Raw genomic sequence first — 26,244 nt, forward strand, 5'->3', positions numbered from 1 at the left:
GGTTCTCAATGCGGATTTTCAGAAAATAGCAAGGAGAGATAAGAATGCCTTCCTGAACATACAGTGTCAAGCAGTTGAGGACAACAGCCAATTGAGGAACACAAGAGCTCTGTATAAGACAATCAAAGATATCAAAGGAAGCTTCTGTGCTAAGATGGGCGTGATAAAGGACAAACGACGCAAGGACCTCACTGAAGCCTCAGAGATGAAGAGGTGGCAGGAATACACAGAAGAACTGTACAAGAAGGACCCGAATGTGCAAACCCAACATAAGACGGTTGTGATTACTGATCTCGAGCCGGGCATCCTGAAGAGTGAAGTTGAATGGGCCTTAGCCATCCTTGCTAAGAACAAAGCTAGCGGAATTGATGGCATTCCAGCTGAGTTGCTTCAAAACCTCAACCATGACGCTGTTAACATTCTGCATACATTATGTCAGAAGATTTGGACAACCCTGCAGTGGCCACAGGATTGGAGGAGGTCAGTTTACATCCCCATTCCAAAGAAAGGCAGTGCCAAAGATTGTTCCAACTACCGCACGATCGCGCTTATTTCGCATGCTAGCAAGGTGATGTTGAAAATCCTCCTAGGTAGGCTGTAGCAGTATGTGGATTGGGAGCTTCCGGACGTGCAAGCTGGGTTTCGCAAGGGCAGAGGAACTAGAGACCAAATTTCCAACCTTCGCTGGATCATGGAAAAAGCAAGAGAGTTCCAGAAACCCATCTACTTCTGCTTTATTGATTATGCGAAAGCGTTTGCATAGATCACAGCAGATTGTGGCAAGCTCTCCAAGAGATGGGAGTTCCAATTCACCTCATCTGTCTCCTTAGAAACCTGTATGAAGGACAAGAGGCTACAGTCAGAACTGGGCATGGCCTTACTGACTGGTTTCCGATTGAGAAAGGAGTGAGGCAAGGCTGCATACTGTCGCCCTGCCTATTTAACCTATATGCAGAGTGCATCATGAGGAAGGCCGGTCTGGACGAGTCTTCAGCTGGAGTGAAGATTGCTGGAAAACGTATCAACAACCTTAGATATGCGGATGATACCACTTTAATGGCAGAAAGTGAAGTGGAACTCAAGAGACTTCTGATGCGCGTACAAGAAGAGAGTGAGAAGTTTGGGCTCAAACTGAACATTAAAAAGACAAAGATTATGGCGTCTTGCCCTATCAAGTCCTGGAGCATCAATGGACAAGAAGTGGAAGCTGTGACAGATTTTCTCTTCTTGGGCTCCAAGATTACCTCGGAAGGAGACTGTAGCCATGAAATTAGGAGACGCCTGCTTCTGGGAAAGAGAGCAATGGTTAGCCTTGACCGCCTAGTGAAGAGCAGAGACATTAGTCTGCCGACCAAGATCCGTATAACTTGTGCTATGGTCTTTCCAGCTGTGATGTATGGATGCGAGAGTTGGACTGTGAAGAAGGCTGACCGCCGAAGAATTGACGCGTTTGAATTGTTGTGCTGGCGAAGATTCTTGAGAGTTCCTTGGACTGCCAGAAGATCAAATCAGTCGATATTGTTGACCATAAACCCTGACTGCTCATTGGAGGGTCAAATTCTAAAGTTAAAGCTCAGCTACTTTGGTCATCTGATGAGAAGAAAGGAGTCGCTGGAGAAAGATTTGATGTTGGGGAAGGTTTAGGGTCGCCGGAGAAGGGGTAGGCAGCGAACGCGATGGTTAGATGGCATCCTCGGGGCACTGCAGATGAAGTTATGTGATGTTAGAAAGATAGTGAGAGACCGGAAAGCGTGGCGTGACATGGTCAATAGGGTCACGAAGAGTCGGACACGACTGAACTGAACTGCTTCCTGATAGTAGATACTTGACACCTAAAAAATCTCTTCTTAGTCGCCTTGATGACCACTGTGGTCTGGCTGACATTTTTATTTTCTCTATTTCTTGTTTTTTTCATTCTTTTCTTTTATTCCATGCTGAATTCCGCTTCAGTTCCTACCCAATTAAATTGCATTTTTATTGTTGTTTCACCTGCATCACTTCTGTTGTACAGGTCCAGGCTACCTTTAGGCCTGTGATAATAAAAATTGGTTTCATTTGAGCCCTTTCTGCACATAACTGCAAAGAATGTGTAATTTCATACGGTTTTTAATATCATTTGTCTCATCTTTGTGCTTACTCTTCACTTGCTTCAAAATTACGGCTACATGCATGGAAGGTTTCTTGTATGTCTACACTGATTCTGCTATTTAGCTTTTCAGTAATACTTTCAGTAAATACAAATGAGCACTTACTTAAGAAGGCAAAAATAGTTGAGTGAGCATTTATTAGGAAAATATATAGTTCCATTTATCACTGGTATCTCTTCCCATCTACTTTTTGGGGACATATGTGTATGTGTATTCAGTGTCGTTTATCCCTCCCTTGGATGATTAATCATATTTTAGCTGGCAATGGATCTATGCATTTCTTTTGCAAGAAGCTTGAAAAATAAAGCTGCTTACTCATTTCTGAAAATCATGGATGAAAGATAAAAATTCACTTGTTTTTCTGAATGTTACACCATGATATATTTGCACTGCATGCACAAGTCAGCTGCAACATGACTGCAAGCCATGGGGTTTCATGCAAGCATGCATTTCTTCTAGAATAACTATTGAAGCCTTTTACATTACTTAGAACTTTGAAAACTAAAATGTACCAATCCATCCAGGCCTTGCAGTCGTGCATCTGATGGCAGATATAGGAAAAAAGGGTGCGCTCATTATAGCTTTGTCCGCAAGGGGTGCATTCTTCACTACGCTTAATGGAAGTGCAGTCCCTAACAATGTGCATGCGTGTGTGAGAGCGGGTAATAAGCATGGGTAAAGATTATATGATGAACTATTCTGTGCTAATGCATAATTATTGAAATATGTCACTGGAGTATCTGATGGCTACTGACATAAGAGAGATCGATGTACTATCTCAACTGACTCTCTGATGTGGCCCTAATGCAAAAACTCATGGATAACCTGCTCGGAGGTGACTTTTTAATGTGTCATGAGGAGTACATTAACCTGACACTAGACATGCAAAGCGCATTTTTATAAGGGAAGGTTTAATACGAAAATGTCCGCAAGAACTGACGCTAGAGAACAAATCTTTCTCCATTAAAAATACAGCCTTTATACTTCCGACCCTCAACCGAGCACACTAAGCACTGCTCCCCACCTGGCTTGGATTTGATTCCACGTGAGAGAGATTTTTCTTTTCCTGCGATCATTTCCTACGGACATTTCTTCGAACATATGCTAATAGCATTTCAAGAGCCTGTGAGTCTAAAACGCCTTCGCCTTAATACTTGCAAGAACCAATTCTAGGTCAATGCTCACTCAATTCATTAAAACACAATTGTTCAGTTCAATAAAACACATACTTTTGATAATTGTTGTAGCTGGGAAGCTAAACTGAAAATAATTATTTTTGTTTTGTTCGCGCGACTATTTTGTTTGTACTTCGAAATTCTTTCGGGAATTTATAAACATATTCGCTGGAACAACCGCTGTACAGGAGCACTAGATTATAGTGAATAATGTCACGGGCATTAAGCGACCACTGGTACCGCAAGCGATTTGATGCACATATTCGGACAAAAGGAAACGAAGCGCGTTATAATCTCAAAATTTTCGCTAGCTGTCAATTTCAATCTCACAGCCGGGGTTTGGGCACGGTGCTTGTGGAGCCCAGTGCACTTTTACTTGGATAAATAAGGTTTTGTTACGTCCAATAAAGTCGTCGTGACTATAAGTAGAAATGCAAAGTGTATTCCGCTCAGTCACTCGCGTTTTACACGAGCATATTCACAGAAAAAGTATCAACTGACTGACTAGTAAGGTTGTGCAAACAAATTATTTTTATGCAACGGCACTTGAAAATCATTGAAAAAGCCGCAGTCTCATCCTACAATAGCCTAACTAACACACGTTTTTGTAGCATCTAGAACCCCTGAACTGATATTTTTGTATGCTGTATGAGATGCAGAAAAATTAGGAACAGAAAGAGCAATTCACACTTACAATACGTTTTCGGCCACACAAATTACGCACAGCGAAATAATGCGCAGCTTTCTTCTTGCTGGTTTAAGTAGCTCAAAAAGTACAAAAGTCTATTGCAAACAATGCGCCATTTGCAGTACTACATAAAACAACACATTAATTATTAAACACAAAGCCGAGACCGAGGTGCATGAACCCCATTTGCAGAAGAATAACGAAGAATGAGCCAAGAATAACAAAGGCTTCACATGAAATGCTGGAGACGGCACAGAAGGATGGGTGTCGAACGGTGACATTCTGCTGTGCAAAAACACTCAAGTCCCGTACTTTGCAATGGCGCTATACACAAGTGTAGCTGACTTACTCGGAAATAATGCTGCGGAAAAACGGGTAAATTTGCCACGCCGGTTTAAGCTGCCAGAACAGCAGTTTGGTTTTGTTTGTTTGCCATCCTGAGGTAACAGTGGATGATATCGCCATCTATGAACCGGCAATGGCACCAATCGATGCTATCGCCATCTATGAACCGGCAACGGCACCAACCTTTCATTCTTTCTTTCCTTCTTTCCCCTCCCCCTTCTCTGACTATATAATACCCCTTTATCGGCCGGGCTCCGCTGTCAGATGCATCACTAGGGAGCGGCGTTCCCATTGACTACGCCTTTCCAACAGTGGCGTTCCCATTGACTGCGCCTTTCCAACAGTGGCGACGAGGCTGAAGCAAGGATATCGGGCCCACGACAGCGCCAGACATGGGTCACAAGCTACCGGACTTCGATGAGGAAAAAGATAAGTGCAAGCTTACCTGGTGAAAGTAGAAGCGTACTTTGAGACCAATGAAATCCCAGCTGATGCAAAGAAGAGGGCATTACTAGTAGCCGCCCTTGGGACGAAGACCGTTCAAGTTTTATGCAGTAAAGTAGCGCCAGCAAAAACAAGTTCGTTGAGCTACGACAAGGTAGTCGAGTCCTTGAACAGCTACTATGATTCTACACCAAACGAAATAGCAGAAAGTTTTAAGTTCTTCAACCGCTATCAGAAAGAAGAAGAATCCGTGCAGGAATTTATTGTCGCTATACGACAAATAGCACAGAACTGCAATTTTTCGTCTATGCTAGACAGAATGATAAGAGACCGCATCGTGTGTGGCGTCCGATCAAAGAGTTTACAAAAGCAGCTTCTGGCAATAAAAGACCTGTCGCTAAAGGAAGCAGAGGCTCTAGAACTAGCTGCAGAAAGCACCGAACTAGATTCGCGAGGCATAACCGGCGAGGCTCGGGATCCAAACGTGTTCAAGATAACTCATCGGCGCCAATCAGAGATACGAACGCAACCGCGAACGCAATGCCAGTGCTGCGGTAACTACGGCCACAAGACTGCAGTATGTCGCTTTAACAGACGGCAATGTTTCAAATGCAGACGATACGGGCATCTAGCGAGGATGTGCTCAGCGGCTGACAGCGTTAACAGAACTGGTACCATGGAAGCACAGAAGCGGCAGGAATCGGAAGACAGTGATAGCAGTACATCGCAGATATGGTCCCTCCGTACGGCGGCGCAGACGCTGCTACCGCCCATTCAGGAAACATTGACATGGAACGGCGTTGACCTAAAAATGGACATTGATGCTGGATCCCCAGTCTGCGTCATTTCAAAAAGCTATTTATGACAAACATCGCAATGAATGGCCTCCACTCGCGAAATCGCCGATAAGGTTATCGTGCTATCTTGGAAAGCTACCAGTGCTGGGCGTCATGAACATGGACGTGCGTTATCAAGCAACTACAGTGGAATGCAATCTGGTGGTGTTAAACTGCAGAGGCCCCAGTCTTTGTGGCCGGGATTTATTGCAGAAACTGAAGGACACAGGAATGACTCTCCTGCACGTAAAGGCGCAGACTAACGTGGCCAGCACGGTTCCGCCAGGTACCCATCAACCTGCCGGGGAAATTCTGAACAGCTATGCTGATCTTTTCGGCGAGGGCACCGGACTCTTGAAAGGCCCACCAGCATGGATTCATCTCAAGAGCGGAGCAACCCCCAAGTTTTTCAGGGCAAGGAAGGTTCCTTTTGCGTACAAAGGAAAAGTTTCACAGGAGTTGGATAGGCTTACAGAAGCAGGGATAATATCGCCTGTACCATATTCGGAATGGGCCACACCCATTGTTCCCGTCTTGAAGAAGGACGGCTCAGTGCGCCTTTGCGGAGATTTTAAAGCCACACTAAATCCTGTGTGTGAGATTGAGCAGTACCTGCTACCAGTTATTGACGACATGTTTGCCAATTTAGCGGGAGGAGAACGGTTCAGTGTGCTAGACCTGCGAGACGCCTATAGCCAGGTAGCGTTGGACGAGGAGTCGCGGAAACTGCCAGTCATGAACACTCAAAAAGGGCTATACGGCTACAATCGGCTACCATTTGGAATCTCTTCTGCGCCAGCAATCTTTCAGCGGAAAATTGAATCCGTGCTCCAAGGGTTAACCAGCGTGCAGGTCTATCTTGACGACGTGCTGATAGCTGACAAGAGCCAAGATGACTCAAACCTGAAAGCAGTACTGCAACGCTTCAGGGAAAATGGCATTAAGCTGCGCGCTGACAAATGTAGCTTCGCCGAGCAAGCAGTAAAATATCTCGGTCACCGCATTGATAAAAACGGGTTGCACCCGGTTGAAAAGAACATCGACGCTATCAGACTAGCCCCTTCCCCGCGTAATGTTAGAGTTGCGTGCCTTTCTTGGGTTCATCACCTTCTACCATAAGTTTCTCCCTAACCTGTCCACCTTACTTGCGCCTTTGTATAAGCTACTGACGAAAGGAGCCAGGTGGATGTGGAGCGATAAAGAACAAGCAGCATTCGAACTGTCGAAAAAGGCTCTTTGCGCAGCCCCTGTGTTGACATATTTCAATCCGAAGCTCGAACTACTTTTGGAATGCGATGCCTCACCTCACGGTGTGGGAGCGGCACTTTTCCATCGCATTAATGGGGAAATGAGGCCCATCGGATTTCGGTCCCGGACCTTAACTTCGGCCGAAAAGAAGTATTCTCAGATCGAACGTGAAGTGTTGGCTCTCGTTTTTGGTGTTTCACGTTTCCGGGACTACCTCCTTGGCCGGGAGTTCACCCTGGTGACGGATCATCGGCCACTGCTCGGCCTTCTACGAATGGATCGTCAGACCCCCATCATGGCCGCCGCGAGAATACAAAGATGGGCTCTTCTGCTGGGAGCGTACAAATACAAGCTGCTTTGCAAATACGGAAAAACGATGGTTAACGCGGACACCCTAAGCCGTTTGCCTCAAACCTTGCAGGAAACGGAGACCGCACCGGAAGGAGACGCAGAGTTTGTCCTCGCCATCGACGAGTGGGACCAGTCGGCTATCACTATAGAAGAATTGCGGTCACTCACAGAAACGGACGTGGTACTAGCACTCGTCCGCAGGTACGTCCAGGAGGGTTGGCCCAAAGCATGTTGCTCCGGTAACACGGAGATGTTGCATTACTACAAAAAGCGACATGAATTATCTGTTCAGGATGGCCTCCTACTGTGGGGACATCGTGTAGTAGTTCCCAAACAGGCGCGCGGTAGACTGCTGATGATATGGCACGAAGCCCATCAGGGCGTCTGCACCATGAAGAAGGTAGCACGGTCCAAATTTTGGTGGCCGGAGATTGACCGGTACATTAGCCGAATAGCCGATGAATGCAGAAACTGTGTCCAGGCTTTACCAATGCCTCCAGCACGTGAACCAGTAAACTGGCCAGCTACAGAAGAAAAATGGTCCCGATTGCGCCTCGATTCCGCTGGACCTATCAGGGACAAAATGTTGCTGATCGTGGTTGATTCCCACAGCAAATGGATCGAGGCCATTCCACTCTCGAGTGCAACGTCAAGCAGCACGGTAAACGCGCTGCGTACGCTCTTCAGCCAGTTTGGACTACCACGCACTGTAGTAACTGATAACGGCACGCCCTTTACCGGGTCGAATTTCGCCGAATTCATGAACAGGAATGGCATTGCCCACATTCGAACACCGCCCTACCACCCACAAAGCAGAACGCGCGGTCAGAACGGTTAAGGATGGGTTAAAGAAGATGCCTGGCGTGGATCTCTCAACCGCACTCGCACGAGTTTTGTGTCGATACCGGAATTCCCCAAGGCAGTCGAGCCTATCACCTTCAGAGTTACTGTTAGGTTATCGACTACGCACAAGACTTGACATGTGTTTTCCTCTCAGGACCAAACCTTTCCAGAGCAGAGCAGCTACACCAGAGTCGGACAACGCCAGCGGGAGTTTAGCTCCGGGGGACCCTGTACTAGTCCGTAACTACGATGTTGGTGACAAGTGGACACCCGGAAAGGTGAAGTCAACAACAGGAGCTCGACTAGTCACCGTCAAGACTGAGGATAATGTGGTGGTCCGTCGTCATGCTGATCAAATCCGCAAGCGCAACGTCGAGGGATCCACACTCACGGGTACAGACAGTCCAGCAGCAGAACCAGTGGACCACCCGCTGGCTATTCAGAACAACGCATCCACGTCAGAGCCCGCAGACCCTACTCCCCAAGAGACACAGCTGCGCAGGTCTACCCGGGTCAAGAAACCTGTGGATCGCTATTTTATGAGGAAGGGATGCTATCGCCATCTATGAACCGGCAACGGCACCAATCGATGCTATCGCCATTTATGAACCGGCAACGGCACCAACCTTTCATTCTTTCTTTCCTTCTTTCCCCTCACCCCTCTGACTATATAATACCCCTTGATCTGGAAATAAACCGTCGTACTTTTGTCCGGGCTACGCTGTCAGATGCATCACTCGGGAGCGGCGTTCCCATTGACTACGCCTTTCCAACAGGGGCGTTCCCATTGACTGCGCCTTTCCAACAGTGGAAAACGTGGACGAGAGCACAAGATAAGAAGACAACACAACAAGAGTTCGTTGTGTCGTCTTTTCGTCTTGTGCTCCCGTCCACGTTTTGCGCTATTACCTGAGGAGGTTTAAGCTGGCAGATTCAGTTTTCCACACATATACCACGCCTGAGGAAACTGCAGCTCAGCTAGCATTCTAAGTTCACGTATTTTGCGAGGCACCGATTACGGCGTGCCGGGTTTTCAAATATACTGTCGTATACTACCAGGGCAGAGGTAAAAAAAGTTACACCGAATGAATGAAATCATGTATATATATATGATTAGTAGGCGAGAGGACGAGTTCCCTTTTTCGAATGAGTGAGCGCAAGATTCAGTGCAATATACAGCTGCTTGCTCGAGCATACAAGGGCATACATGTCAAAGGGTGAGATGTAGGACAGCTAAGCAATATAATTTAAACAGTGTCAGTTATATGTGCAGTGTCGCAGCGAGCTTCTGCCGAGAGATGTCTGCATATTCGACAAGGCTGAGCGAGCACGAGTCTTTCCTGTACCATGCGCGCCGCCTTTTCAAGTTATATTGGCTGTTGTTTTTTCCTTTAAAAAAAGTTTCCCCATGACCTATCTAAGGTAATGTATGGGGAGCAATATTATGGCAAACGATACCCCTTCGGTGGAATCGCAAAGTAAAAAAAATTGTGACATGACGTTTCAGTCCTGTCAATTCTGCGTAAATGTGCATGTAAGGTTCAACAAAGGCGGAACTCTCAATAGGAAGTTGCAGATTGAGAAAACTTGCACCTGCCTGTGAGCACAATGAGCGCAGGATTAGTTTTATTTCTTAGCGTCTGTGTTCTTTACTTACTGGGCAAGTAATGCTTCTCAGTAAGCATGGCCGGGTTTACAATATCTCTTTTCTTTTCCAAAACAGTGGAAACCAGAGGAGGAGGACTCAAATCGGTGTGCCAAAGGTTGTGTGTGCATTCCCTACAGGGTTCCGAATTACTCCGATAAAATACACGGCTACTGCGATGACCCAGGTTCAGTTATGGAGTACGAAGGATACTACGACTACTATTCTTACGAAGACTATTATGACGACAATTACGGCTATTCTGACACCACATTAAGCACCGACTATGACACCAGAGTAAGCACTAACCATGACAACGGAGCAAGCACCGGCCATGAAACTGGAGTAAGCGCCGTCTTTACCACCGGAGCAAGAACTCGGATGGCAGTGGAAACCGCAATCGATCTTGCTCAAGGCGTATGTCATGCAATTTCTAGTGTGCGCGGTACAATGTCCGGATACAGTAGACCTAGAATAAGGGCCGCGCAGTCGAAAGCAGCGAGCAAGAATATGCTAAAGGGCAAAATGCCGAAGAGCAATATGAGGAACATCAAGCTTCAAACTCCGAAGATCCAGATGCCCAAGATCAGGGCACCAAAACTGGGAAGGCTGGGCTGAACTTCACCCTTTCATTTATTATTAAAGGCCCGGTGTATTTTAAATGTAATGGTTTGTGATCACCATCAGCCCGGTTATACCCATTGCATGGCGAGGTCTGTCCCTATTACTACAGTGAACTAGAATATTGGCTAGTGTGCTCACAGGCGCCGCTCGAGGTGTCCCCGCCGGTGTCGACGGGGAGCGGCGGTGCGCGGCGGTACGCGGTGGCGCTGCATGCGTCTCCACGGTATGCAGGTGCCTCGAAGCGCGCGCGCACCACGGGTAAAAGCTAGTGCCGCGCACGGCCAGCGTCGCAGTAGCCGCGCCAAAAAATTGAAATATTACCGCGACATTTGCGTGGGTTTTGCTGAAATGGCTAAGCGGACCTTGAATTGAACTTTACATCAGCGCTGTGCACATGTTCAAACAACGTTAATCAATGCGCGTGGCTCGTTGGGACGTTCACGTAGTATATGTCACTCGTGCCTGCATTGTTTCGCAGGAAAGAAGTTAAAATGCACTGCATATTGGGGGTTATACAGCTCTTTCCATTAATTTCCGTTAACGTCAATAGTAATACAACGGGACTCATGCCAGGGATAAACGAGGAATGAAGGAGTGTCGGCCGCAACAACTGTTTATTCACAAACACCCAAGCTGCAGCACACAAAAACAAAATGGACATAGAGATGACAGGTAGAATGAATGCATGTAATTCTGACAAAGTAAAAGGGAAGATGCATTATTTACAATTAGCGTTTTTTCGCAGAACAGGAGGCGCACCACAAGGTTTTCAAACAGCATTAACGGCTACTGCATACTTATTTGGAGAGACATAAAGTCACTGCTTTGTGAAACATATGACCAGATTTGTCACCGCTGCATATAATTATGCTCACGCATTTTGTCGATTATTGCCTTCACTTGCTCCAGCACTTCACAGCTGCGTTAGCAATGGCTTAGTTTGAGGTGTTTCGCCCGTTCTCGCTTTTCTGCCTTTTTTTTTAATTAACCCCTTTCACATATAAGTGCAGTCTGGTGACTAAATAGAACCTTATTACTTCTTCAGATCGGCCTTCTGCGTGAACGGGGCAACCAACTTCTTTATGCACTTCCAAAATATCAAGAACACTTTCAGAATCTGTTCGTTTGGGGTCGACTGCTGTTACGGGTAATCGGACAGACTATTTTGTTTTCGAGGGCCCATGAGTTACACCAGTGGGTTTCCTCCTTCTTTGTTGTCTTTTTTTCGGTATCTTTTTTGAAAGATAGGCTTGCAGATTCGGCAATAGCGTCGGTACGGCATCGGAGTATAATGCGGGCCTCCCACGATGGATGCGGACTTTTTCCCCGTTCACAATATGAACATAGTCCCGTAGAACGAAACGAGGTTCGAAAGGAAGCTCACAAACAACACAGCTACACAGCTCTTATTCAGCCGCTTGTCCGAGTGGCAGAGGTTGATCTCCCTCTGCTTCCTTAAAGCGTCATCTTTGGGAACGCCGAACAGGGCTATTTTTGGGCCACGTTTGGTATGCACATAGCCAGTCTTGCATCCAGGCGCGTAGCAATGGTCTTGACGACGGGCCGGCATATTTTGGTTTGGGCCAATCTGCAGTGACGCGGTAAGTTAGTTGTGCGGTTATATGTGAATGATATATGTGACCACGTGAAAGCATCCACTATATTCCTTTACACCGATGACACTTTACTAGTATCAGGCAATCCTGAGTTTTCATGTGCCCTGGGGCCGAATTACGGTTCTCGCTCTAAAGTTATAGAGCGTGACGTCAAAATGACGACGCCGTGACGTCTCGGCGAGACGTCAACGCGTGACGAAAATCGGAATCAACCAATGATCGCCAGGGTGCCGCCCCGGGCCGCTTATTTTCACGGCAACAGGTTTATTCGCACGTCAAGGAGCCGTTTGCTAACTTTTTTATAGATATAGCGTGTGAATAAATTAACTAAAGTTTTATATTTTCAAGAAGCCGCATTTAAAGTTCAATGTTATAAAAAAATCAAGAAGCAGCTACAGTTTTGCAATTAAACGCTCTCGTGGGTAGCTTCTTTTGCCGCGAGGGCGCGCTGGCAGAGGTAAACAAACCGTAAAAATGGCGATTTTCAGTAAAACAGCTGATTCCACGGCTATAGTGCCGGCTTTTGCGCATCGTCTGATGTCAAGGTACTGTGTGATGGTCCTAAATGCGCGGAGAAATCATATAGAAAGCAGTGTAATCGGGGCTTTGTTTATTTTTCTTTAGGAAACAGAAACAAAAGAAAGATCGATCGCGGACCACAGGCAAAATAAACTTTTATGTCCACACGAACGTCTCACACAAAAATGCTTCATTTAGAACGAGCACGGGGAAAAGCAACGCGGTTGAGCGTACACTACCAACCTCGCTCGTTTTCATTCGTTTTGCACTGTATGTCGCCTTCGTCTCCGCCTTTTGCTTTGGGCGCACTGCGGAGCCCAACCACCCTTCAGCGCCAACTTTGCAGTAGTTGAGTTCAGCCATTTGACGCACGCACTTGCTCACCGTCAGTTATGAGAGGCCGACTACCTGTGGAGACGAAATCCTCCGGAGGCAAAAAAAAAAAAAAGATCGAAGCACGCATGACACCTGCACCGTCAAGAGCGGTCGACTGCGAGCTTCATCACAGTTCATCGGCGCATTCATCGCGCCACCATTCCGCTTTCGCATTTTCAAGTCGAAATAGGCGTTGAAACAAGTCGCCGAACAAGTAGAACGCATTCTCACACACCGCCCTTCGTCGTTGCTCGCGCCGGCGTTGCCGCTTCAGCGCCGCAGCCACCACTCATACCACTCCACCGCGGACGCCGCCGCCATTTTCGCTCTATAACTCGCTCAAAAACGTTTTAGACCGTCTCATCGCGCTCTACAAAAATAGTCTAAAACCACGGGCATAATTAGGTGCGCGACGTCATCTGTTTTTTCGCCTCCGCGACGCAATCGGAGCATCCCGTGACGCAACTTTTCAAGATGGCGACGGCGACCAATAGGAGCGGGCGTTTTAGAGCGCTCTCAATTATAGAGCGGTCCGTAATACGGCCCCTGGCTAACCTTCAGAAGGCGCTATTAAATTTAGTGATTGGTTTGTCTCAAACGTAATACAAATAAATAGCACCAAATCCCGACTTGTCTGTTGTCGTAACCCGCACAAAGGTGTACCAAATGTAGGTTCTATATATTTACACTCCTCATATTGCTCTCTGTGTTCTTGTCAACCTATAGCTAGCGTGCCGTCGGTCACGTATCTTGGTGTACCCATATAGACCGTTTACAGAGAGTAGTTCCACTCATCCCTAGCAGGTGGCACCACTAGGACGGCCGTCATTGCTGGCCTTCGGAACGCATCGACGCGCAGTGCGGACTGCTGCGCTGTGCGTCTTGTGTAAGAATGCTGGCAGACTTTTAAACACTGCTGCTTTGATGCAGATGTCATCTTTATTGTATAAGTATTGTGCGCGGAAGTAGAGCTAATGAATCTGTTGTTTACTGCGGAAGAACAGACTGTGTTTTCTACACAAGGTGCACATCATGGCCTAGCTAGGCCGCCGTTTTTCTCGGATGTGTATTATGAGTTCATGTTCCGTTCTGGAAAAATAAAGCGCTTGTGCATTGCGAAGAAAGGCTATACCTCACGCACCAGCTCATTTTAGTACCGGCAGTAGCCGTGGGAATGCGAGAACGACCCTGACGTTTTCTGAGGAGTTGTATTTTGCGCCATTGATGCCGCGTTATTTTCGCATGGCGTTAAGGAGTACCTTGACGTGGCTATTAATGTATATGCATTTATAAGAATTGATTGTGCAGAGAAGGAAAGTCAGTGTGGACATGTCAGTGAATTTGCTTACTTTAATTAGGTACTGTTCCCAAGATATATGCGGTATCGAATCCCGGCCTCGGCGGCTTCTTTTCAATGGAGCCGAAAAGCCACGCGCCCGTGTGCTGTGCGATATCAGTACACGTTAAAGAACCTCAGGGGGTCGGAATTTCCGCATCCTCCACTCATAGCTTCAGTCGCTTTGGGATGTTAAACCCCACAAACCAAACCAAACTTTAATTAGACAAGCACTGCTGCAATTGTAGTAACTGCTGTTTTTATGAAACTAATGCACGGACCAATGATAAAATTTACCATAATAAGAGTTTTTATATCCCCACTTGCTTGGGCTGCCTATACAGTGGGTTCTGAATTCCGATGCAGTTTTCAGTCACTTTCGCCCGAGCGCAGGTGACTGCCGCTGAGCGCCTGATGCGGCCATCAAGCAGCGTAATAGTCTTTTGAAGCCAGGACGTTTACAGGAGGTAAAATTATACCTTATCAATTGTCGGGGATTACACGCGCGTCCATATTGAACAGTAAATATTGTGCACACTGTTAAATAGTGAACATTAATAATGCGTCTCAGCCAGCACGGTCTGAACCAAAAGTAACCTTGGTCTGAACATGCGTTCGCCGTCTGGGCAAGAGAATAAGAAAAAAGTTTGAGGGGACAATCAGTTTGTAGTCTATTTAGTTTTACAGAAAATGTTTTCCACTGAGAGCTCAAGAGAGGGAATTGGTAAAAAAAATCTAAAAAAAATGAGTCGACGGCTGACGGTTTGTCGAAACGTTCTAGCCAATGCAGATAGTTAGGAGGCTGCAATAAATGAAATACGTGGTTAAATTAAACATTTTTTTAGTGCCTACACACACACTATGAGCATTCACAGGAAGTTTTTCGGCTGTCTACAAGCTCGTTGTCCCCAGCGATAGCGGGTACTCCGCCCCGTGCAGCCGACACTGTAAAAACAAAAACACCTTTTTGGGCATTTGTCTGAATCAAAACACACTTACACCCTGAGTCTAGGGTCTTCGTGCCATTGGAAATCACCTCTTGCATGCCAAAGGGGTGCTTTGGTTGGAGAATATGCCTTAGGGTGTTACGGGCAAGCAATATCACCTAACATGCTGGGGGTATATGGCTGCGTAACTTCGTAGCCTTTTATACACAAGCGGCGCTGGTAATATAACCCAACACCTAAATAAAGGACCAAAAGTAACGCTAAAATTAAAATTACACACGAGTGCTTTCTAAAAATGAAACAGAAACTGAAAGAAAATTTCACCGCCAGGAGGCCGCCGGTAGCTACGAACGCTCATTTCAAATTTCACAATATGGCCGTTAGCATTGTGGGGTGCGTTTCGACCACGTTTCGGCGAATGCTGAATGTGCTTCTTCGATTGTGTACCCTCGTGAAATGTGTTGCATTTCCCATGCATATGTGTTCAGAAGTGTGTACGCTTGTGAAGTGCCTTCTACATGTGGTGTTTAACGCAAACGGGCATTTATCGTGTCGGCAAGTGTCCGGGCTTCTTTTTGCTTTGCTCAGGCCGAAGGACTGCTGCACCGCTTTATGTTTGAGATGTTCGAAAGAAGAAGGCATGGACGATTTTTTTTTCTGCGTGACTAAGAGGTATATGCGCCGACTACATTGCACTCGCGCTGAAATCGCACTGGTTGGTTCGGTGTCGGTGATACGAAGGCGGACAGCGTACTTTGCGGCTGACGCAATCGTCTGTAAAGGTAAGCCTATTCTCACGCATATTGCGCTTTGTGGGAACAGTGTCCTACCGGATTGCTGCATTCTGTGTCTTTTTGTGCCGGAACGCTCCAGAATTGGAATGAAAACGTGAGACACGCGCTTGTTTTCACCTGGCTGCCAAAATGACATCGCACATGTGGTAGATGTCGCGGCGAGTTGCGCAGATTTCGCGCAAGAACATTAGTCTCAACTTTCTTGAACAGAAATAATGTATGTGCCACGTTTCCTTGCATTTTGTACGCGCAGGAGGTTCACGAAACGATTTTCGTTTCTTGACAGTTTGATACTTGCGCTCAGTTCGCAACGACTCAGTTTTGTTCTACCGTTTCCGTTCGTGCGGCAAGGTCATGTTGGCGTACTACCTTAATTCTCCTAGCACTCTCGACTCCCCCCTCCTCCCTTATCTCTTACACTTCGCGCTCCCTCTCCTGAAACCTCTTTCATGCTTCGTCGTCATCTTTCACTCAGAGTGCTGCGACCCCGCCCCCCCCCCCCCCCCCCTTTTTTTTATTTACTTTGAGCATAGGCGCGCACCGTCCTGCTGCTCGGGGAGCGTCCTCCCGCAGCCCTTCTGTTTAAACTTTTTGTTCGAGGAGGCTATGCTCGTTCTCGGCGGCCGTTCAGCGCGGCACGCCTCTGCGCTGGTGCTCTCGGCATCGAAGTACGCTGGTCGGCCGGCCTGGTTCCATAATAGTTTATTCCAAACTGCGTAAACTATATGCCGCTATCATCAGCCTATGTTAACTTCCCCGCGTGTGGATTTCCCTTTTTTAATCACAATGGGAGCATTTTTCATTTTACGGGGACCATATTTTGCGGTTGCATGGAGTGTGAAGTTGCATTTTTATTATGCTGCTTTTGTTATGGCGTTTACTTTCGCTCTCGAAGAATCATTTAGCTACGTATTTTATTTTCAGCAAGACTTCAATTAAGGCACTTGTACACGTGCTAAGTCAGCTGATGTGGTTCAAACCATCCAGTTTTCATTATTTTTGTGGTCACATTTCAACATAACTGTTTGACGGCATTACTTGATTTTTGTAGTGTCTTTAGACTAGAATAAATGTATATTCGATGCTGATGCCTCAGCATTTAAGTAGAGGTCGACAGCTTGAATTATGTGGCCAAATATTGTACCGGATGTTGCTATTACAGAGTTTGATTCTGACCAGATGTTTACTTTTTTTTGTCTTTTGCTTAAATGTACATATGAAGCGGTTATCATAGCCTTAGTGACATATGTTTACCTTCTTTGCTCATCACAGTGCGCATATTGCAGGTAAATTTGGAACTTACTGTTATTAAAAAATTTGTAATGTATGTGTTGAAAGCAGTTTACTGATTTAAAGGGCCCAGAAAACAAATTGTCTTTCATATGCTAACACTGCATGTCTGTAGATTGCCTCTAAGAATTGAAGCCTACTTTTTAAAGCTGAGCGGGGACCCTTAGTTTAGAGATATATTACATATTCTATTGCCATTCAGCCGTGTGCCAAGTTGAGGGAAGGAGGATCATAATTTTTGCTTTGTTATTTTTTATATTAGACTTTCCTTAATATTGCTTGCAGTTTGGCGATGAGTGGCAAAATACTGATGGTTTTTTCAGTTTTCTAACCTTAGTAAATATTTGTATTTGCTGTTTGCTAATGCCAGTTTTTTTTTTTTCAGATATGTACAAAGGCATCAATTGCCTTAGCTTGTGTACAATGATTTTTAATATTCAGTTACTTGAAACATTGAGTAAAATGAATTCTTTATGGCTACCATTCACACAAACTTGCAGTTCTTACATGACGTCAACATGCTGATCAAGAAGGACGGCAAAGAGGCAGTTGAAATTGGCCTTAACAAGACACTTGTCTTGGTTTTGAAGGACACCATTCGTGCAAGAAAAAAGGACATTGCCCGGGTGCTCGAAGTATGTTCTGAGGGAATGCGTGAAAGGAGAAAGAAGCGTAAGTATTAGGCTGTTTCCTTCTGTTTGCTGCATGTGCTATCTAATTGGCAGTTTTTCGCTAAATGCCTACATTTTTGCATTTTGCATTGCCTTATAGATATACTAAAAACATGGCTGAGCATCAGAAAGAATAATAAAACCATAACTAGCCTGTGCATTTCTTCATATGTAACAATTTTCGCATTAGCTAAATTTAAATTACCTATTGTTCTTCTCCATTGTAATGGTGCAGCCTTTTCGAATCTGTTCAACTAGTAGCAGAGAATTATGTGATACCTGATTCAAATCTTCACAAGCTTTGCTAATTTTTGCTGACAGATGTTTGGCTTTCAATTTGCGTGCCTCTACATGTTTTCAATTTTGTTTATTTGCCTTCCTAAATTAGACAATAAATTATCGCCTCAAAACTCGGCTGTCTTTTTTTACCTGCAAGGAGGTACACCATTGTTGTGTTGCTTATTTCTATTATAGATGTACAGACAGTATGCATTCTGCAACTTTTGGCAAACATTGGGAACCAGCCGGGAGCTCTGGATGTTCTTTGTATCATTTGTAATTTTTCTCTTTCTCATTTGAATATTCAGGAAGCCTACTTGAAACCGACATTAGCGAATTTTCTTTGTTTCTAAAATGGTTTACAGTCTAACTTGTAATATGTATTAGTGATTCATAATTCAAATAGAAATACTACACAAGTTTTCATCACAACTGTGAATTCTTTGCTGTGAAAGGATTATTTGCACTGTAAGTACAATCAAAAGCCCTTTTAAGAGACTCCTGCCATCACATGCTTACCACGTCGTATTGCATACAAGAGTCACCTGATGAAGCACTGGTAATGTCAAGATTGGTGCAGTGTGCCATTCGACTAAGCACTCTGCTGCAGTGGACCAGCAGTGCTTTATCAGATGGCTCTTGCAGGCAGCTTGGTGGGGTTTAGCATTTGTTGGAAAGGGGTCTCTCAACCTGCTCATGCATGCTAGTACCTAACATGTTCCTAATGTCTGGAATATATAATCTGAGACTGCTTCAAAAGAAATATTTCCACATTGTCTTATCCTACAGGCTTCTGAAGGTGGGTAATGTAGTTTAATAGCTGTTTTAAAAAAATGCTGTAATTTGCTAGCCAAGTTTGAAATGATGTAATAATTTTAATTCTTCTGAGATTAGGTTTACCACGTTGGTTGGGAGAAAATACTGCTGTGTTTCAAGGTTCATGCTGTATAAATATAATGCCTTCAACTACAGATGCTAACATTTCATGCATAACCATGTGGCACTGTCATAGACATTCTCATTTATAGTAAACATTCTCAATAAATCCAAATTGTTATTTTCGCATTTCAAGTTAGTCAACATATTTTTAGTATTCGAACCTTTAGTATTTCAAAGTGCTCAGACTGCCTGCCGCTATAACGATTACAACTTCTTGAACACTTGAGCTTCCTGCCGCCTCTTGAGGCTCACCACTGATGTTCTAGATGTCTATGCATACAGTGTGCTATGCGTGGAAAATGTTAACATACCATGCTTCAGTGTTGACATTTTTTAGAGCTTCTGCTAATTGGTTGTTTGGTAATGCTCTGCTGTAGCACATGTAATTGTCGCTTAACTCAAAGCTCCAGTGTACAGTTTCAATAAATAATGTGTGATGGAGTTTCAGAACTGCCACAAAGAGCAGCGAGAACACTTTTTCCTTGTTACTAAACCTTAAATGTAAACACTTCAGGAAGCATTGCGATGCCCTAGGGCTTGGCTGGTTCATACTTAGCACAAGAAGGCGTGCAAAAGTTCAGAAATGCATTATGTGTTATGTATACATTTACTTTGATTTTTTTTGTAGTGCCCAATCACTAAGTATGCTCTTTCCACGTTTTTTTGTTTGGTTCTGCAGTATCTACTTGGCCAGTGCAGGGTATCTTGTAGGCCTTGTGTGAAGCCTTCAATTGAGCCAGCTGTTAATATTTTAGTAGTAAACACCGTGCTCCAGTGCTGTTTATTCTTTATTTACATTTTTAAATATCATAATAAGCATTCCAGTTCATGTGAAATGAAAAGTTCGTGGGGCAGCATAGAAGTTCTCTAATCCAGGTGCTTTTGATGAGTGTAGCCATTTTTGTTTGATAAAATAGCTTACATAATCTAAAATTATCATGCAACAGCATGCTGCATGAATAAAAATGGGTTGACCTTATGTGCTCTCATTTATGACTTGATCAGACTGCTGGCTTTGTGCCTCCTGAACCAACCATAACAGTATACTCTGCATTGTTAATTGTGAGATAACCACCAGTGGTTTCCGATAGGACCCTTTTCCAGCACACTGCTGTACACTAAAGGGGCATTGGCGTATTCTAAATATAGAGTAGAAAATATGTTGAATTTGCTTTTTGCCAGGTGCAGTGCATATTTATACAGCTGCTCTGTTATGCACTTCTTTCACAATTTTATCAAGGAACAGGAAGAAAAGCCTGCCACGCCGTGCGTCGGATATACTGGGAGCAGCATCAAAGAAGCTGAAGAGCATTTCTCCTTCATTCAGCAGTGGAAGCTTCTTCGAGTCATCGACTCTACTTAAGGTATTGTTCCAATAATGGGTCGATTTTGGCTGTTCAATCTGACATATGACAAGGGGTCCAACAATTTGTGCTGCTTTATACAGCACCCCTTTTTGGGCGTCTGCGTGTCGAAGCCAAGATGCGCTGCACGACGCTTTATTTCATCGCTTAAGGCCGAATTTTATGCAAGCGCACGCGTTGACACTGACAAAGCATAGGATTAATATTGTGTACTGCGATTATTGTTGCATACGGCAAAAAGTTTTGTTGGTGTTTTTTCAGAAATGCCACCATGCTGTTGTGTTCATTGTTCGGTTCTGTTTTTGAAAAAAATTGTATACTTTGTTGTCTGCATTTGTTGGAACTGTTTTGCTTCTTTCATTTTTTAGGTATTTACGTACATACCATGTATGTTTTTGCCCGTCTGCTAGGCTCTCGGTGGAGAGTGGCAGTATTGTTAAATAAATGAGGTTCCATAGCGGGCATCAATGAAGAAACAGAACACAAGTGCCCCCCTGCCCCCCCCCCTCCCTCCACCAGCACCCGAGCACCCACTAGCCCAAACCCTGACCCTTCTATGCCGAATAAAAGACTTCCAGTTTCCTTCTGTGTGACATTTTTTTTGTAACATGCTCTGTGAATGTGAAAAAAACAATCATACTGGCATGGGCCATTCGAGATGTCAAAATATTGGCATGCAGCATCTCTTTACATGCTCATTTGGCATTACAGGTGGTTAAAAGGAATACCATTAAGCTTGATTGCAAATGTGCACATAGCAAAAGCATTAAGGAACGTGTAGTGGCAAAAGTAATTCCTAATTAGGGAATGCAATATATGGACGTTATCAGCACTGATTTTTATCAAGGGGTGGAAGGGTGCAATGCCACTGCTTCCACCCTGCAATAGGGTGTAAAGGTGATGAAAACACCCCAGTGCATTGGCGCCATAGAAGGGTGTTATGACCAACCGAAGCACCATCTTTGAGGGTGTACTGGCACTCTGAAGCCACTTTTTTTCAAGGGTGCATAGGTGTTAGTTATAGACATGCGAAAACACCTAATAAGGTGTTTTTGTTTTTACAGTGGAGTACTAGCGCGCCGAAAGCCTTCAAACCAGAAGGCCCGAAGGCCAGCGATGGCGGAAGGGTCACATGATCAAATATGGCAGCGCCCATGCGCTCACGCTGTAAAGGGTCTATACAGTGATCTCACATGGAATACTCAGTTGACCCACATTTGTAAGAAACTTAGATGTGTTGAATATTTGTTGTTTAATTTGAAAACCATGACGCCTTTCTCTATGAGAAAACTAATCGCCCATGCTCTGGGAGTGTTTAATAATACGGTGTGTGTTGTTTTTTTAACTGCTCTTTCACATGGGGTAGGATTTTGAAAAACATCGCTACAAGTGTCCTCTACATGCCACAGGAGAATTTGCCCAGCAATGTCTTTAGAACAGCCGGTTTGTCTTCTTATGACACTCTTTTTAAACAAATTGTAGTACTAAAATATTTTTGGAGCAGTGCATACAGGCACATAAACACGAAACCGGTACCGTTGAGACAGGTTCCTCGTTATCTTAAACCGAGAGTCCGCATTCATTATGGTAAAGCAACAAGACGCTATTATGTCCCAGCCATCTTCAACTAACTACCGGATGACGTATTTTCTTTGACCACCCGCAAAACATTCAGAGTTGCTGTTCAAACGTTAGAGAACATATAATTTGTACTAATGTTATCAGTGCATTTTTGATAGTGTGTTGTGCCAACTGTTTTTTTTTTTTTTTTTGCCTCTGATGAGTTCTGATGTGGCGCGAAGATTGCAGCGGCTGCTGGTTGTCGCCGCGCAAGCCCGCTTGTGGCTTCGGCGGTTCCCTATGTGTATGTTGCTCTGACTATACTAAATAAAGATTGCTATTAATATTATTATTAGCAGTCTGTCCCAGTGAAGTAACCGGTTAGTACAGGCCACATGTCCGCTTACCCCATCATGTGCGAAAGAAAAGCACGAAGAGTTCTGATCTCCAGGCAGAACACGCATACACCGACGCACATGGTGTAGCCAACACTCACTTCCGACGGGAGCTTAAACAAGAGCCTGAACTAGCCTTTACTGAACAAACGCTTGAAGTGACCTCCGATAGGCGCTAAAAAACATGCGTACAGTAGAGCAACAACGAAGCCACAAATGCACACAACGCAGTAACAAATTGAACCGGCTGACAGCGACGGGCTGAGCAAAACCCTACCGTGAAGTCTACCGCGACGCCACCGGGTGCCGGCGCCGCGATGCAGACGCCTGTCGACGTACGCGGGGCCTCCGCTCCCCGTAGAGCCGCCGAGGAGTGAGCACACTACCCAATATGCTTGTTCCCTGTATACTATTACTCAAAATAACCCGGTCCGGTGCTATCATCAACGTGACCCCTGCGAACTGTTTAACCTCATCCACCCACTTAACTTTCTGCCTACCCTGTTACGCTTGCCATACCTTAGAATCTAATTTGTTACCCGTCGCGAATATTATTCAGCTTGTCTTCTACCTACATGCCCTACCCGTGCCCTTTTCTTCCTCTTTATTTCCACTCTAATGTCGTTAACTTGAGTTTTTTCTCTGAATCAATCTGAACGCTTCCGCTCTCTTAATCTTACAGCTACTATTTTGCATTCTATAACTGTCTTCTTTGTCCTCACCATAAGTGGTTCTTTGTGTTAGCCTCCACGTTTTAGCCCCGTAGATGAGAACAGTGTCTGTGGTTACTACCTCTCCTAAGTATACATATTCGTCTACCACTTCCAGTGTTTCTCAACCTAAATTGCTGTTCCTTCCCAGGGCTGTTAAATGTTATCGTAGTTTTCTGCCTATAAGTTTTAGGGCTACCTTTCCACTTTTCCTGTGTAGGCCATTTATTATTCTTTGCAATTCACCACTGTGTTACTTAGCAAGGCAATGCCATCAGAGAATTGCAGCTTACTGAAGTATTCTCCATGAACCCTTATCCCAAACTGCTCTAAGTCCCTGAGTACTTCCTCTAAGCAAGTGGTGAATTATACTATGGAGATTGTGTCTCTTTGCCTAACGCCTTTCTTTATAGGGATTCTATTGCTTTCTTTATGCAGAACTATGGTTGCTGTGCAGCCATTATAGATATCTTCCAGTACTTAGACACATGGCTCATCTGCACGCTGATTTTGTAGTGCCTCTTTGACTTCTGAGGTTTCGACTAAGTGAAATAAATTTTCGTAATCAATGAATGCTATGTAAAGGGTTTGGTTCTATTCCGAGGATTTTTCCAACACCTCACTTATAGTATGAATATTATCGGTAATAGAGTATTCTTCCCGAAAACCGGCTTGATCATTTTTTTATAATTCGGCCTAGAGGTTGCCCTGATGCTTTTAGAAATTAGCTCAGCAAGTACCTTGTAGTGGTTCGCATCTGACGGTAAAGAAACAAAATCTTTAGAGTACGGTGGCTTTTTAAAAGATCCGCAGGTCACCGAAATGCCGAATTCATGATCAGTGACTTTTTATTATTATCTACATGAATGGACACGACGTATATCGATCAGATCTTCTTTCATTTGGAATGTTACAAATTATAGTACTGCCAATCTGAATCACCACTGCCCCTTTAGCGAGGCCTTAAATATTTGGTGTCGCAAACATTTGTATAGGCACATACTTCAGTTCAAGGCCAAACTACCAAATCTGGCGCCTTCGAGAATCCGCGTGTCCTCAGCTCTGCAGACGATTCAGAGATACTAAATAACTAATTCTAAATATACGTTGCTCTATCCGCCCTTTCTCCTAGTCCCATCATGCCGGCGGCTGCAGCCACTGAGGAACAACCAGCAGCATGTCAGCAGTACGAGGATTCTCACCATTTTTTTCTCTACATTTCTCTCTGAACTGTGTTGAGATTCGACTACGATGCGAAACATAATATTTTAGTGAAATTGAAGGTTTATTAATTTGAACATAATTGTAAAATACATAAATGTACGGACGATGATTCGATATTATGAAGACTGTCTTATGACCAATATTTTCTTGACGCTTCTGATTCATCAAGCATAGGTTAAAGCATAATTAGCGTGGCGTTTACTGTTTGACCACTAATTTCTTGGTCAAACAGTAAACGCCACGCTAATTATGCTTTAACCTATGCTTGATGAATCAGAAGCGTCAAGAAAATATTGGTCATAAGACAGTCTTCATAATATCGAATCATCGTCCGTACATTTATGTATTTTACAATTATGTTCAAATTAATAAACCTTCAATTTCACTAAAATATTATGTTTCGCATCGTAGTCGAATCTCAACACAGTTCAGAGAGAAATGTAGAGAAAAAAATGGTGAGAATCCTCGTACTGCTGACATGCTGCTGGTTGTTCCTCAGTGGCTGCAGCCGCCGGCATGATGGGACTAGGAGAAAGGGCGGATAGAGCAACGTATATTTAGAATTAGTTATTTAGTATCTCTGAATCGTCGACCACTAATTTCTTGACCCCGCCGGGGTGGCGCAGTGGTTACGGCACTCGACTACTGTTCCCAAGGACGCGGGATCGAATCCCGGCCTCGGCGGCAGCTTTTCGATGGAGGCGAAAAGCAAGGCGCCCGTGTGCTGTGCGTTGTCAGTGCACGTTAAAGAACCCCAGGTGGTCGAAATTTCCGGAGTCCTCCACTACGGCGTCTCTCATAGCCTGAGTTGCTTTGGGACGTTAAACCTCACAAACCAACCAACCAACCAACTAATTTCTTGGATGAACCTATTTCCCAAGGGAAATGGGATACCTCTCTCAAGGTATCAGTCACAGGGTTGCATATATTGAAACTTTCTAAATGGTGCACCTCACCGAGTTAGCTTCAGGTGTGCACTTGCACTCCATTATTTCAGATTTTTCGATTCTCCTTGTTGAAAACTTCGAAAAAAACGTCTACGTGGTTTTGCGACACGTATCAGTGCACTTTGAAAATGTATAGGAACGCAGTATTATTTCTTTCATTTTTCTATTGAGTTCTTTTCACAAAGATTGTCATAAGTTCCGCAGCTGCCAAAATGTCGCTGGCAGTGGTTGTAATAGTGCGTAAAAAATATGAACTGAAAAATTTTAGTAGTCTAGATGAATATAACAAATTAAAATTGCTGTAGATTCATAAAGATGGCGGTAAGAGCTTCATATTTATTGGACACATTAGTTCTCATTATAAAATATTTACCGTTCTATCGGACAAGGCTGTACGATCACCCAGATATCTAGCGTCAGTTCGGTTACCAGTAGTGTTAAGAAATGAGCAGCATTCGCTATTCCAGAACACTCTTTCCATGAAAGAAATATCCGTCTCTCTCAGTTATGAGGAAGTCATGGCTAGTTGGTTGCTCACGATTATTGAGCAGCACACTAGAAAGACACCGACAGGAAGAAGAAACAAGCATCTATATCAGCGTGAAAAAACAACTTTAAAGCAGTGCGTAAACATGATGCAGGGAAGATAATTTTTTTACCACAAATTGAGCCACCAGACTGGCTCCTACACCACGATCTCAAAGCTGGCCAGGGTGTATGAATCACACGCACACACACAAAAAAAACGAGAGCCTACTAAATGCTGCTCCTTCCTTATATTCCAGCGTTCTCCGCGCTACAAGTGAGATAATGTGATAGTCTTTGACATGATGTATTAATAAGTCCCATTCTCTTATAAATGTTATCGATCTTTTCCGGGGCTTGTTGTGAATGCTAATTGTACATAGTTCGAAACTGCGCCTAAACCTAAA

Source organism: Amblyomma maculatum, chromosome 1 (assembly GCF_055883805.1).
Source record: "Amblyomma maculatum isolate TAMU_Amacu chromosome 1, ASM5588380v1, whole genome shotgun sequence".
NCBI classification, from domain to species: Eukaryota; Metazoa; Arthropoda; class Arachnida; order Ixodida; family Ixodidae; genus Amblyomma; species Amblyomma maculatum.